General features: G+C 38.3%; 1 protein-coding gene across 6 annotated transcripts in view; it reads left to right on the top strand.

Moving 5' to 3' along the window:
- The window catches only part of LOC106954802 (tripartite motif-containing protein 3-like), a 39,413-nt gene that overhangs the window by 5,879 nt on the left and 21,451 nt on the right, over window positions 1–12,083 (top strand). The window contains exon 1 of one of the 6 annotated variants that reach the window (XM_015044573.1): window positions 9,515–9,754. The exons of 4 other annotated variants lie outside the window; for them this stretch is intronic. The gene's annotated coding sequence lies outside the window, so the exon portion shown is untranslated. Of the gene's footprint in view, window positions 1–9,514; window positions 9,759–12,083 lie in introns of those variants that run through there. One more of the 6 variants, XM_015044574.1, reaches the window with a different exon arrangement.

Genomic DNA, 12,083 nt, shown 5'->3' with positions numbered 1-12,083 from the left:
GGCTTTTGTGTAGACGTTAAAACTGTGACCCAGGGGAAACCTCAGGTTGAACGAGGCTGAGCAAAGACTGGAATGCCTAGCTGCTATGGGAGGAATGTCCCGGGAGCTGCATGAGAGCGGTGGGAGTCAGGTGAGCGGAGATGTAAACCTAGCGGTGAAACGTGATGAACGGTTGCCAGCGCCGCTGTAATGACGGGATTTTCTGCTCTGTTTGTGCTGCAGCTAAATTTACCTCTCTGCTTAGTTAACTCTGTGTGTTGATGCTGTCAGTGTCAGACAGCTGCTGCTTCGTTTAAAAAAAAAAAATCACTGGTTTTCTCATGCACTGACTAAAACTATCATTTTGCATTAAAATGACTTTCCTTCTTCATGGAGATTGTTACTGAAAAAGAGCTAGCCTTGGTAATTTTGACCAGCATGTGTCCTATGTCCCATGTGTGATGATGTTTCAGTTTAATTACCAGATCTGACCAATGGCTCAGGTGTTAACTCTCTACTTCTTCTAGCTGAAGCCTAAACATTTGAAAAAGTTTGACATTCCACTACATGAAACAAGTACTGAACCAAACTAATTAAATTCAATTTAGTGACATACGACAAAGAGCATGGCTTTAGCTCAGCTGGGAAATCAGAGCTCTTGTTGGGGTTCACAGCAGAGATTGCTTTAAGAGCTTAAATTACATTTTAGTCTTTTTTTTCAGTAAGTCTTTTATCTCAATCTTTCCCAAAAGCAGGCAAGGATCTCTTTCGCACCTTTCTGCCTTAAAACTTAAAATACAATCCACACAGGCAAAGAAAGGGATGAATGTGGAAATTGAGTTTCTAAATTTTTTATGTGTGTATTTTACCTTCAATTCACATGAAGAATGAATATGAATGTTAGGCCTGTTTTGTTTACAAAATGTATGAAACAGCTGTCCATCACAGCAAGTCAGAATCATTTGAATCACTTAAACTTTTGAAGGAGTCGTAGTCTGTGAACTGCAGATTAATGTGATTAATTTTAACCTCTTTGCAACGGCTTTTGCTACCCCTTAAGCATCGATTTTATGGTTGTCTGTATTTTATTTTAAATGTGTATTTTATGTCAATGGTGTGTTTTAGCCGAATCCTTTTTTAGCTTCTAATCTCTGTTTTTGTTTACCAGTTATATTATTATCTCTGTCTGGATTATCGTTGTATTGTACAGCAGTTTGTCCGTCCAGGGTTTTTAAAGGCTTTATGAATTCATTTTACAGACAAAATATTGCAATTAAATCCATGCTAGTTGCTAGATTAATGAATTACTCCTCTTTGTGTCTGTGCAATTATTTGCTTAATCAGAAACATTAATTATACCCTTAGTGCTTTGGAAAGAACAAGCATTACTCACATTTCTCCTTTGACCCTGAAGTGTTCCTTTTTTTCCCCTCACAGCCGTTTGTCTTTGCAAAGTCCTCTGGAGCTTAGCATCTATATTATAAGGAGGCACGGTGTGTCACACGATGCAGAAAAAAACCTCTGTAGGATTTAGTTTTGCAATGCCAGTGTATTAAACAGTTAATTAACAGTTACTAAATGTCTCATTCCGATTATGCTCTATAAAATTGGGATGCTGTGTCCAGCCATTTTTGCGGAACACAATACGTTCCTTTTAGTGATTTTACAGGGTTCTTACAAAAAAAGGGTGGTTATAATTTTAAACCTCATATTTTTGCTTGTTTTTGTGTTTTTAGTTCTGTTTCCCAGAAGTAACAGCACGCAGCAATAGCAGCGTACACCTGTGTGTCCGCTGTTATAAGCCATGTGGATACAGGCGTCTAGACACAGCTCAGCTCAGATCACACAGGCTGATCATTTTAGCTGCACTCATGTCACTCAGTCCCCCACTGTTTGTTGACAGGAAACAAAAAGGTGCATCACTCTTGCCAGAGGATTGCACATGATGAAAGTTACACGTTAGTCACCAGTCAGGCGTCACTGCTTTTCTGCCTTGTCATTATGGTGACAGTTTGGTGTAAGAGGCAGATGATGATGCTCAACGGCACGGCTGAGTCACTTAGGTGTCTGAACAGACTCACAACTCTGAGCGATAAAGGTCTACATAGTACCGTAGACCCAATTATCATTGATTAGATCTTTGACTGAGTGAGTTCAGACGGATCCAGACAGGTGAACTCCAAGAACATTCCTTAATAAGTTTTAGACTGTTACTCATACTGGGCTGTGCTTTACTAAAGTTTTTCTATACCTTGAACCTTTTCGCAATTTATCACATTAAAAATACAAACTTCACCTTGCTTGATTGAGATTTTGTTTTGGGGACCGACAAAAAAGAGAGCGAAATTGAAAATTTGAAGGAAAAGCACATGAAAGATTTTCCTTAAAAATCATAAAGAGGTATGCAAAATGTACTTTTATTAGCTTTAAATCATGTTATAAAATGATTCCCTCATCACATACCTACCCAGTGTATTGCTTTGATTTACAACCCTCCCCAGCCAACTTGTCATCCCACAGATCACCCCACATGCGCCTCCTCCACTCAGCTCCTCCAGACTAGTGGCAGCAGCAATTAGCAAATACCTTAGGCCCCAAAACACCTTGTCAAACTACTTCTCAGTCAAACACTCCTCAGCATCATGCAGAAGCTTTGTTGTGCTGCAGGGGGCATATCAGAAAGGGTAGGAAGTTCTTAAAGAGACAGAGGCCTATTTCAAGGCATTTGAATCTAAAGTCAAATTTCTCATAAGTTGCTTTTGATATAGAGAGCTTTTTCATAGCAACTGAAGGTAACATCCCAACATGATTGTTTTATAAAATGACACCATGTGTTTCTCACTCACACAATGTGAGTGAGAAAAAAAATGATACTTTTAAATATTGTTGACTCAGTCAGGCACAGTTTTCTGATTCGGATTGTTAAAAAGTGGGATTGATGACTTATTTTCTTCTACTTCACAAGAATGTCTTAATGTTATGTTTATCTCACAAAAATCTCAGCATTGATGTTTGGTGCAGCAACCTGAGGAAATATTAATAGATTTAAAGAGTATGAATGCTTTTTGGACAATATTAAGAATGATCTTCTGTCCAGTTAACCACATGTTCCTGTTCTGAGAGTTTCTGTGCATGCTTATGTTGAATAACAAAATGTACATTCACTGACATTTTTCACTGTGTGTGATGTTTATCTGTGTGAGCAAAAAGCCCATGGCAAAGTTCTTTTGTTTTCACAAAGCATTTGGTGTACTTTTCTTCTGTGCTTACAGCTCTTACGTAAATCCTTCCTTTGACCTTTTTTCCCTCCCTGAAACCACCCATATTATGGCAAACCTCTAAGCTGTCCACCTTTCCCTTTAACTGGCTGAGTCTGATACATTCTCACCTATTTGGACCCGTACTGTGGTCTGGTCCCAGTTTGACCAAGCTATCTGTTTGTGTTGCTGTTGTTCAGCTCAAGGCTTTTATTCCTTTAGTTATATAAAGAAACAAATTATTTCAGCATCAGCTCCTCTACCCTGTGGCACAAGCACTTATTTCCTTGAAATAATTCTCCGTGCATTTACAGAAAGGTACAGTCAGATAATAAAAAGAAACATGAGGGGACAAAAATCCATGCTTCATGTTCTATTTCTTTTGGATGTTTCACAGGATCTCCATCCATGTAAGGTTGGTATGTACGCTTACGTAACTGGCTGTTCCGATTCTGATATTCTGTGTGCTAGAAGAGTGAGTGTCAGTATAAAGAGACTTTTACATTCACATTCAATTGAAGGGAGACACAAAATTGTTTAGCTATTTTCTTTGATGTTTGGGCACATAACAGGAGACAGTGACAGACAGGGTGTGTGTACAGAATACACTCTGAGAGGCGAATGATCTGTGTCCATATGTCCATCCGAGCTGCATGTGTCTGTTCCTCATCAGAAAAATCTGATGATGCTTTCATTCCAACCGTCTCCTAATGAGCTCTGCTTCAAAGAGATGAAGATAAAGTGATTTAAATACCTCAGCAGGCACATAATTACATTGGCTGCTTATGTGTGCACAATGCCTAGCAAAAATATTCACATCCATTGAACATTTGCAGGCTCAGCTCTGATCAGCCTTCCTGCCTGAGACAAATAGAGAAAACCCCCTTAGTGTGATGCTGCCAGTACTATGCCTCAGCATGGGAATGGTGTGTGGCTGTTCAGGGTACTTTTTGGTCTGACCTTACAAGAGCACATTTTTAAGAGTCTGTTTTGTTCCCTGGATAGTGACAATCGGCAAAAAGGACTTCTTGTGGATTAACTTTAACGAGGACTTTCTTGTTGTTCTTTAACAAAGGATTAGTTAAAGTGTGCACACAAAACTTGGTAATGAAGGTTTGTACACTTTTGAGAGCCGTTGCATAAGAACGTTTTTAGCTTTTGTGTGCAAATTCTGCTAAAGTCCTTTATTTTAATTTGTTCCTAAATAATAATTGAATGCTTGGCTCTACATAATCTTGATCAGGAATGTCATTCACAGAAGCCATGTGAGGTCTTGTCGTTTAATGCCACCGGCGGCAGGTCCAGTAAAGCCTTGCTTGGCTTAAGACTGTGATGACATCACATTTAAACCCCCCGCTCTTTGTGACTAACAATGCAAAGAGTTTTGAGTGCTCAGATGAAAGAAAAAGGAGAAGCAGCTTTTTGTAAGCAGGCGCTCAGGTGAGTACATTTTGCTTTTGTCAGCCTATTTTGTGTGAAGCCTTATTTCTCACACAACTTTCTCTCCCACAGTTGTTTTTCCTGAGGGCAGCCTTAATATTAACACAGCTGGCTAACTCTTAGTTTAAGGAAAAATTATTTTTTTTTTCTTTCTAAGCACTGAAAAAGTGGTTTGCATTAGCATTTGCTCTTTTTTCAAATGACAATCTATACTTTGGTCATACTGCAGGAACTTCAGCAGAAACAAAGTTAGCATGAATAAGGTGTAGCGTAAGTAATTATCACCAATAGTGGAGGTTTCAGAAATTACATTTACATTTCAGTGTTAGTTAAATGTTTATCTTAGTTCACTGACATTTCTTTAGCTGGATATCAGAGTAATGGATTTTAAAACTCTGTGTGCTGCTCGGAGCACGTGGCTGTCAGCGGTGTGAAGGGGATGAGAACTGATAGCTCTATATATAGACATATATGTATGTGGAGGCTGATGACTGGACTGTGCAGCAGATCAGAAGGCTGCCAAGCATCCTAATGAGACCTTTATTGATTTAGTCGAACAAATTCAGTAAATTTTAAAAGCAAGAATTGGGTTTAAACACATTTTAGATCTTTTTTCCAATCCAGACATTGAATTTACTATCAAAAGTTTAAATATTTACATACAACCCCAAGGATATTGGGTGAATTTCCCAAAGAAAATTGGTTGGGACATTCAAGAACAATCTAGGAGATTAAGTTGTTTGGACATAATGGTCAAAGGGTCAAGTTAAGACATTGAAATCTCATGGTACTACAAGCATGTTGGTGGCAGTATAATGCTAAGGGACTGCTTTTATGCCAGTTGCACTGGTGTCATGCACATAGGGAGCAAGGAAAGCGTAAGGAGCGTTTCTTTTAAATTCTTCATCTTGAACTTGAACCGAATGGCTATGCTTAAAAGCATATCAGATCTGTGCCAGAAATCCAAGAAATTGGCATAAATTATGCAATTTCTATTAAAAAGAGTGATCAAATATCCACTCATATTATGCCAGAAGTTGCTTCTGAGTGTTGCTTCTCTGCAACTTCCTTAGCAAAATTCATCCATTTATCAGAAGAAATTCATTAGACTTGTTTGCTGTATAGAACTACAAAGTATCACAGTGGATGTCATTGTTTCCTTGTGGGTTTCAAATTGTAGCCTCTATATTTGCATTGAGTTCTCTTGGTACTCCAACTTCCTCCTACAGTCCAAAAAAAACATGATTGCCAGGTTAATTGGTCTTTAAACCACACTTTACACTTGAATATGTGAGTGAATGAGGAATACTTACTCTCACTGTAAGTGCTTTTACAACTGTGATTTTTGTGTAAATTTTATACTTTTTTAAAGTAAATAATGAACAGAAACATGTTTACATTCTATTGAATAATTTCTTTCTTTTAAAGATTTAAAAACATTAAGGTCAAGCATTTCAAGGCAAAAAACAGACCGTGGTAATTACATAGTGACACATCTGTGGTCACTATCCTAAAAGCTTAATTTAGGAACAAATTAAGCTTTTAAACACTTTTTGTTTTTGCAGCCAAGGTGTGATGCTGTGTGGTTGTGGCTCAGTTAGTCGGTTAGAAGTAGGGCAATGTTTCAGGGAAAACTGCCAAGAGAAACTAGCTAAAACATCTGCAGTAGAGCTCTGGGATGCAGACAAACCGGATTAAAAGCGCCGAGCAAGGTCCTTCTTTATTTTGTGCACCTTTTTTGTGTGAGAAAACATAACAAAAAGCCTTTGTTGATAGAATGATCATGGAAAGAAAATCTAAATTTACAATGTACTCTTAAAAACTCAGTGATTAGTATTATTGTCCTATTGACATTTTTTCCTCCATCTGATGCATTTTGAAGGAAATGGATTCCATCCATAATTGGCAGCTACTTCACTGATTTTCTCATTGAACCATCAGCAACTTAAAATATTATGAGTTTTGCTGTCAGTACAAGCTCAAAGAAGGCTTTAGTTCACATGCAGCTCTAGGAAATTATTTATTTTGCTGAAACTCTGCATTACTTTTTCTGCTGCCAAAAATGTACTTACAGTTCCCAAAATAATTATATATACATATTATGTTGTTTTTGTTTTTCTACAAACTCACTTTTTATTTTTAGGCTATACATGGTTCATTAATAAAGGATGGTTTTGATTCATTAACAAAAAAAAAAAGAAAGAACTTATTAAGCTTTATACCAGATTTTTATGGATTCAGTGTTTTATCCAGTTTTTTCTCCTTAGTTCCTGACCTCCGTCTCCTTCAGCTCCTCATCATCTCGCCTAAGCACCTCAATGTTATACATTTGTCATTCATCCCATCCTTAGCTTCTTATATCCCACTTATTCACCTCATCCCTCTCTTATCGGATCCTCAAATCCTCCCACATCCTTTTACACACTTCTCTGTAAGTTCTCATCATTTATATGGAATATCGTGAAAGAATTTATACCTCTAAAATCTTTCCATATTTTTTCACTTTACTACAATTAAATGATAGACCAACAAAATTTAGTGCAAACTTGTGAACTGGAAGCAAATCAAAATAGTTTTCCAAATTTTTTTAGCACAGAAAAAAAAAGAATGAAAAGTGTGGCTTGTTTTTAAGTTATGTTCTCTAACAAACCTCTGAGGCTTTCACAGAGTGGCTGTATTTGTGTTAAATATTTTTGCAAGGCAATATCTTTTTAAATTCCATTCTTGCCAACTTATTTAGGTTATTTGCTGACTGAGAATGAAAACACATTTTGGATCTTGGAGTCTCACCAATCACCAGTCAAAAGACACGGCAGATGAACCTCAACATCAAACTCTACTTCACCCATTCCACCCCTTTGGTGAAACCCACATCAATAGCTTAATTATTTTTAATCATTAGAACAAATTAAGGCTGGAGTGCTGCTTGTGGGATATTATTTATTTCCGATGTAATGCCTAAAATGACTCTGTGGAAAGATAAAATTCTCTCAAATTGTTCAATCAAGGTAAAAACTGTTTGCTGAAATCAATTTTGAAATACCAGTTACCAGATCAAGTTTTACTAACCCATTTTAGAAGACTATGAAATATTTGAAACCGTATCACATTGTGGGTGCCTCCACAGCAAATGCCTTGCTCTTTGGACTATCTCTTGAGTTCTCTCCTCATCCTCTCGTCCCTGACTTCCTGCTACACCCACTGCAGGAGTCTGCAGGCCCATGAGTTTTGCATGTTGGGAGATTTTTAGAAAAGGTGTGGGAGGAACCAGAGGAAGCGGTGCGGGGGAGGAGGAATGACTGAACTCAATCCGCACAGATTAATGGCAGATTGATGGGGTGAGAACTGTCACCTTCTGGCCCAGATTATGCTCCGACCACATCATAAGGACACAGTGCTTCAGCAGAGAGTGCAAAATTGAGTTATTGGCAGGACATTAGCGCCTTGTAAAAGTGTGCAATTTAATTTCATTATAAGTCCAGCTGTTCTGCGAAGGCTTCAGATGTTTACTGGAGAACATATGTGAACAAACATCATTGAAGACCAAGGGACACAACAGACAGGCTGAGAAATTAGCCCAAAACACATCTTGTGTTTCTTCAGCATGGTCAAAGATGATGGATGGAGCTAAATGTATGGTAATAATAGAGGAAACATGTAGACAAAAACAATAAACACTCAAGTGATTTAGAATTAAATCTAAATACAATTGAGAATTTGGGACATATGTGAAAATTCATACTCACAGATGCTTTCCATCCAATCTGACTGAGTTTGATGTGTAAAGCCAATAGATACAAACAGTACAGAAAAATGACTATATACTTATTCAAAATCAGCCCTTAATGGCTGCTGTCCTGTATGCTAGTTCAACACACCTGAACCAGACAAAAGGTTCATTGTCAGGCTCCTGATAATGAACCTTTCATCATTATCTGATAAGTAAATGGACTGAACTTATAAAGCACTTTGTCCAATCATTTTTGACCACTCAAAGCACTTTACACTAGAATCACATTCACCCATTTGCACTCACACATTTATATACTGATATGCAGCTTGGTAGGCAATTTGGGATTAAGTGTCTTGCCCAGGGGCACATTGACATGTGACAGGAGGAAGCTGGAATCAAACTGGCAATCTTCTGATTGCAAGACAACTACTCTACCCACAGAGCCACAGTCTCCCCAAGAGACAGATAAGAGGTCTGATAATGCAAGGACACATCTAAAACATGCAGGAAATTGTCCCAAGTGGAAACAGCAGTAATGATTCAGGGAAGACTATGTTTGCAGAATTTGACAAGCTGTGAAAAAAGTTGTAGGGATGTGAAAACCTTTCCAAAAAAATTGTGTAATGAAAATCCACTTTCAGTGAATTGTGTCAGTTTTTTTTTCTTGGTTGCTTGTTGGGCTGAGGCTTATAGTCCAAATATGTTTTAATAATTGGACAGGAGATATTAGTAGTTAAATTCCATTGGCTTGCCTTTATTTTCTAGCTTGTGTTGGCTCTTGTGCTTGCTTATACGGCTGGTAAAAAATAAAATAAAATAAAAAGATGCTTTCCTTAAAAATATCTGAAGGAAAGATTAGTCAGTAACAAGAATCAATCATCTTTCAACAGACCTATACAATCATTGCATTTTAAAACTACACATTTTTATCTGGAGGCAGCAGTTTAGCATGCTTATGAAGGACATTTTTCTCTTTTTGTCTCTACTCTCACTCCCTCTGACTAGCACAAATTGTTGCCCTATGATGCAATCTGCCATCCCCGCTAGCCCAAGTTCCCCAGCCAATCAGAGCGCGGCAGTAGGAGGGTGACCAGTCGACTCGTGCTTGTAAACAGCTCTGACAGTAGGAGGGCCTTTTTAAAATCCCAGCCCCACCCTCTGTTGTCATCTCCGTTCAGCCTGTTTCAGTGCGTATGATTTTACATGGAAATAGGAAAAGGAAGGGGAAGAGAGGAGATGAAAGTGAGCAGTAACGTGTGAGTCAGGGCGTACGGTTGGTCCTCAGGGAAACTCTCACGGACCAGCTATGAAACCTTCTACGCGGCTGCTGTCCTCTCTGCTGACAGTAGGTAGTGACTCTGTCAACTCTTGACTCTCCTTTTAGCCTTATGTTCGTGTTGTTTGCATGTGTGACTGTATTGGTGTTTGCACAGGCCGTCAGCACGCATTTACTGGTGTTGTACAGGTGCATGATAGTGACCAGAAGCAGAAGAAAATGTTCTTTGTATTTACAATATCTGCCTCTTCTTCCTTATACTCAGCTGTTAAAATGTAAGGTTAACACCGCACTGCTTTTGTCTATATTTAAATGCATAAACCACAAGGAGGAGTACGCATACACTATGGGACTTTTACAGCAGAGGTTTTAGCTCTGAAAGAGAAAATGAGCAGCTTTTGTGTTCTACAAAGTCCACAGTGAAAGGAAGCATTGTGTGCCTGGGTGTTAGCTTTTCATTACAACAAAACAAATGCTGGACACATGCATTGCAATACACACCCATAAACAGTTTAGTTACACAGACACACACAAATACACACATAATCTGATTCTAAATTTTTTGGGGGGAATTACTGAAGCCTGAGGTCATCCACAACATTGCTGCTGCTTCACAGTGAGCATCATTCAGGGAAATTAAAACACTCATCATTTTTATGGCATCAGCTGACAGCTCCCTGTAAGATGCTTCCTTTCATGAATACATTTTTTTTAACTTCCTGCAGTCCTGGCTCTGTGGGCTTGGCATCTAGCTACCCCGTTGGGTTGGACTGCAGAGGCTAAATTCAAATCTGCACGCCTTCAATCACTTCAGAGTCTGACAGTCGACCAGTCACGGTTGCTTAAGAGCATCAAATCAAAAAACTCTGCCTCACTTTGGAGTTTAACTGTGCATGGATAAGTGCTTGGAGATATCAGCAATTTTCTGAATGCATTTAACATATATCTATGATTGTGCTCACCTCTTCTCTGATGCGGAGCAAGAGCTGTTGGATGTGATTTCTTTGCTCCCTTTGCATCAGTTTTGAAAATGTATTCATTTAATAAGAACTGAATCTGTTTTAAAATGCCTCTTCATGCTTCAGTCAAACATTTCAAGTGAAAGCTTAAATTAAAGTGACATTTTTTTGTTATGTCCTCCCTGTGCCAATAGATTCAAACACATCAAATGAAAATGTATTCAGTCCACATTTTATTTTCCTCAGTTTATACATGAGATATCAAACTCCATGTACACTATTCATTTAGTGCTTTATGTATTGATTGATGGCAGCCTAAATCTTCTTGGAGTTTATTTGAATAAACTCAGCATACCGTTTTCCATCTGAGTTTTCCCGTACTGTTTTCACCACAAAGTTTGCCATTTGATGTCTGAACTTTGACTGCACCCTAACAACTGGTGTATGCTACACCAGTTGTTGCTGCTCTAGCTGTAAGTTTAGGGTTGTCCTGCTGGAGGATGAACCTCCATCCTGGCCTCAAGTCTTTTAAAGCCTCTAGCAGCTTTCCTTTAAAGGATTACCATATGTTTAGCTCCATCAAATCAACAACAATCAGAGTAGTTGATTCTGCTGAAGAAAAGCATATGGTTCCTATCTTGCTATGTATGTTGGCTTTGACAAAAATATGTATTTTATGGACCTAAGCTTAAGGGAATTAATCGCCTTTTGTGAAACTTCATGTCCTGTCAAGTCTTTGTTGCATGTGTGTTGCTTTTGAACATCCCAATTTCACATAGCGTTCATGCATTGGAGTTAAGGGTGCAGAATTCAGAGTTCTGCTGCATCGGGATGGGATTTGTTACTTTTGCCATGATGTTGTTGCCTGTTTTACATCTATCTTCTAACCATCTCGGAATGAAGGTTCAGTGCTTTGCAAGTGCTCTTAAGTGTTCATATAATTATTAGCTGGATTAATCATAATGTATGTTGGGGACCTGTAAGGTGATGCATGCAGAGCTGATTGGTATTTGGTAGAATGAGATTTTAATGTTGGGTCATTTCTGAAACATTTGGATAGTGTCTAATTTAGCATGCTTCATTCTGTATAAAAGGCAAATATCTGCTTTAGATAAGGTGTCTTGGCATGTAAAAGAATGTAACAGCCTAACTAAGCTGTCAATCAAATTGTGTGTGCTAAAGTATCCTACTCCTATTCCTAATGGTTGGCAGTCTTGTTTGTAGCGTACATATTGTTGTCAGTGATTTCTTCATTCTGCATGTCGGGCAGCAATCAGGTCAGGGTCTGGCTAATGAAGTTGAACTCAGCTTTAAAAAATTTGACATTAATCAGATTTAATTCATGACAGGGGCAACTGCTTTTGTACATAAAGCCAGACTGGTTTGGATGACATTGGATGAAAACTGCTTTTTGTATATTCATTCTCTTTTTTTTTTTT

Source organism: Poecilia latipinna, unplaced genomic scaffold (assembly GCF_001443285.1).
Source record: "Poecilia latipinna isolate Pla-1442-1.1 unplaced genomic scaffold, P_latipinna-1.0 Scaffold682, whole genome shotgun sequence".
NCBI classification, from domain to species: Eukaryota; Metazoa; Chordata; class Actinopteri; order Cyprinodontiformes; family Poeciliidae; genus Poecilia; species Poecilia latipinna.
Note: the sequence above shows the minus strand (reverse complement) of the source record. Positions and strands in the feature narration are given on the sequence as shown.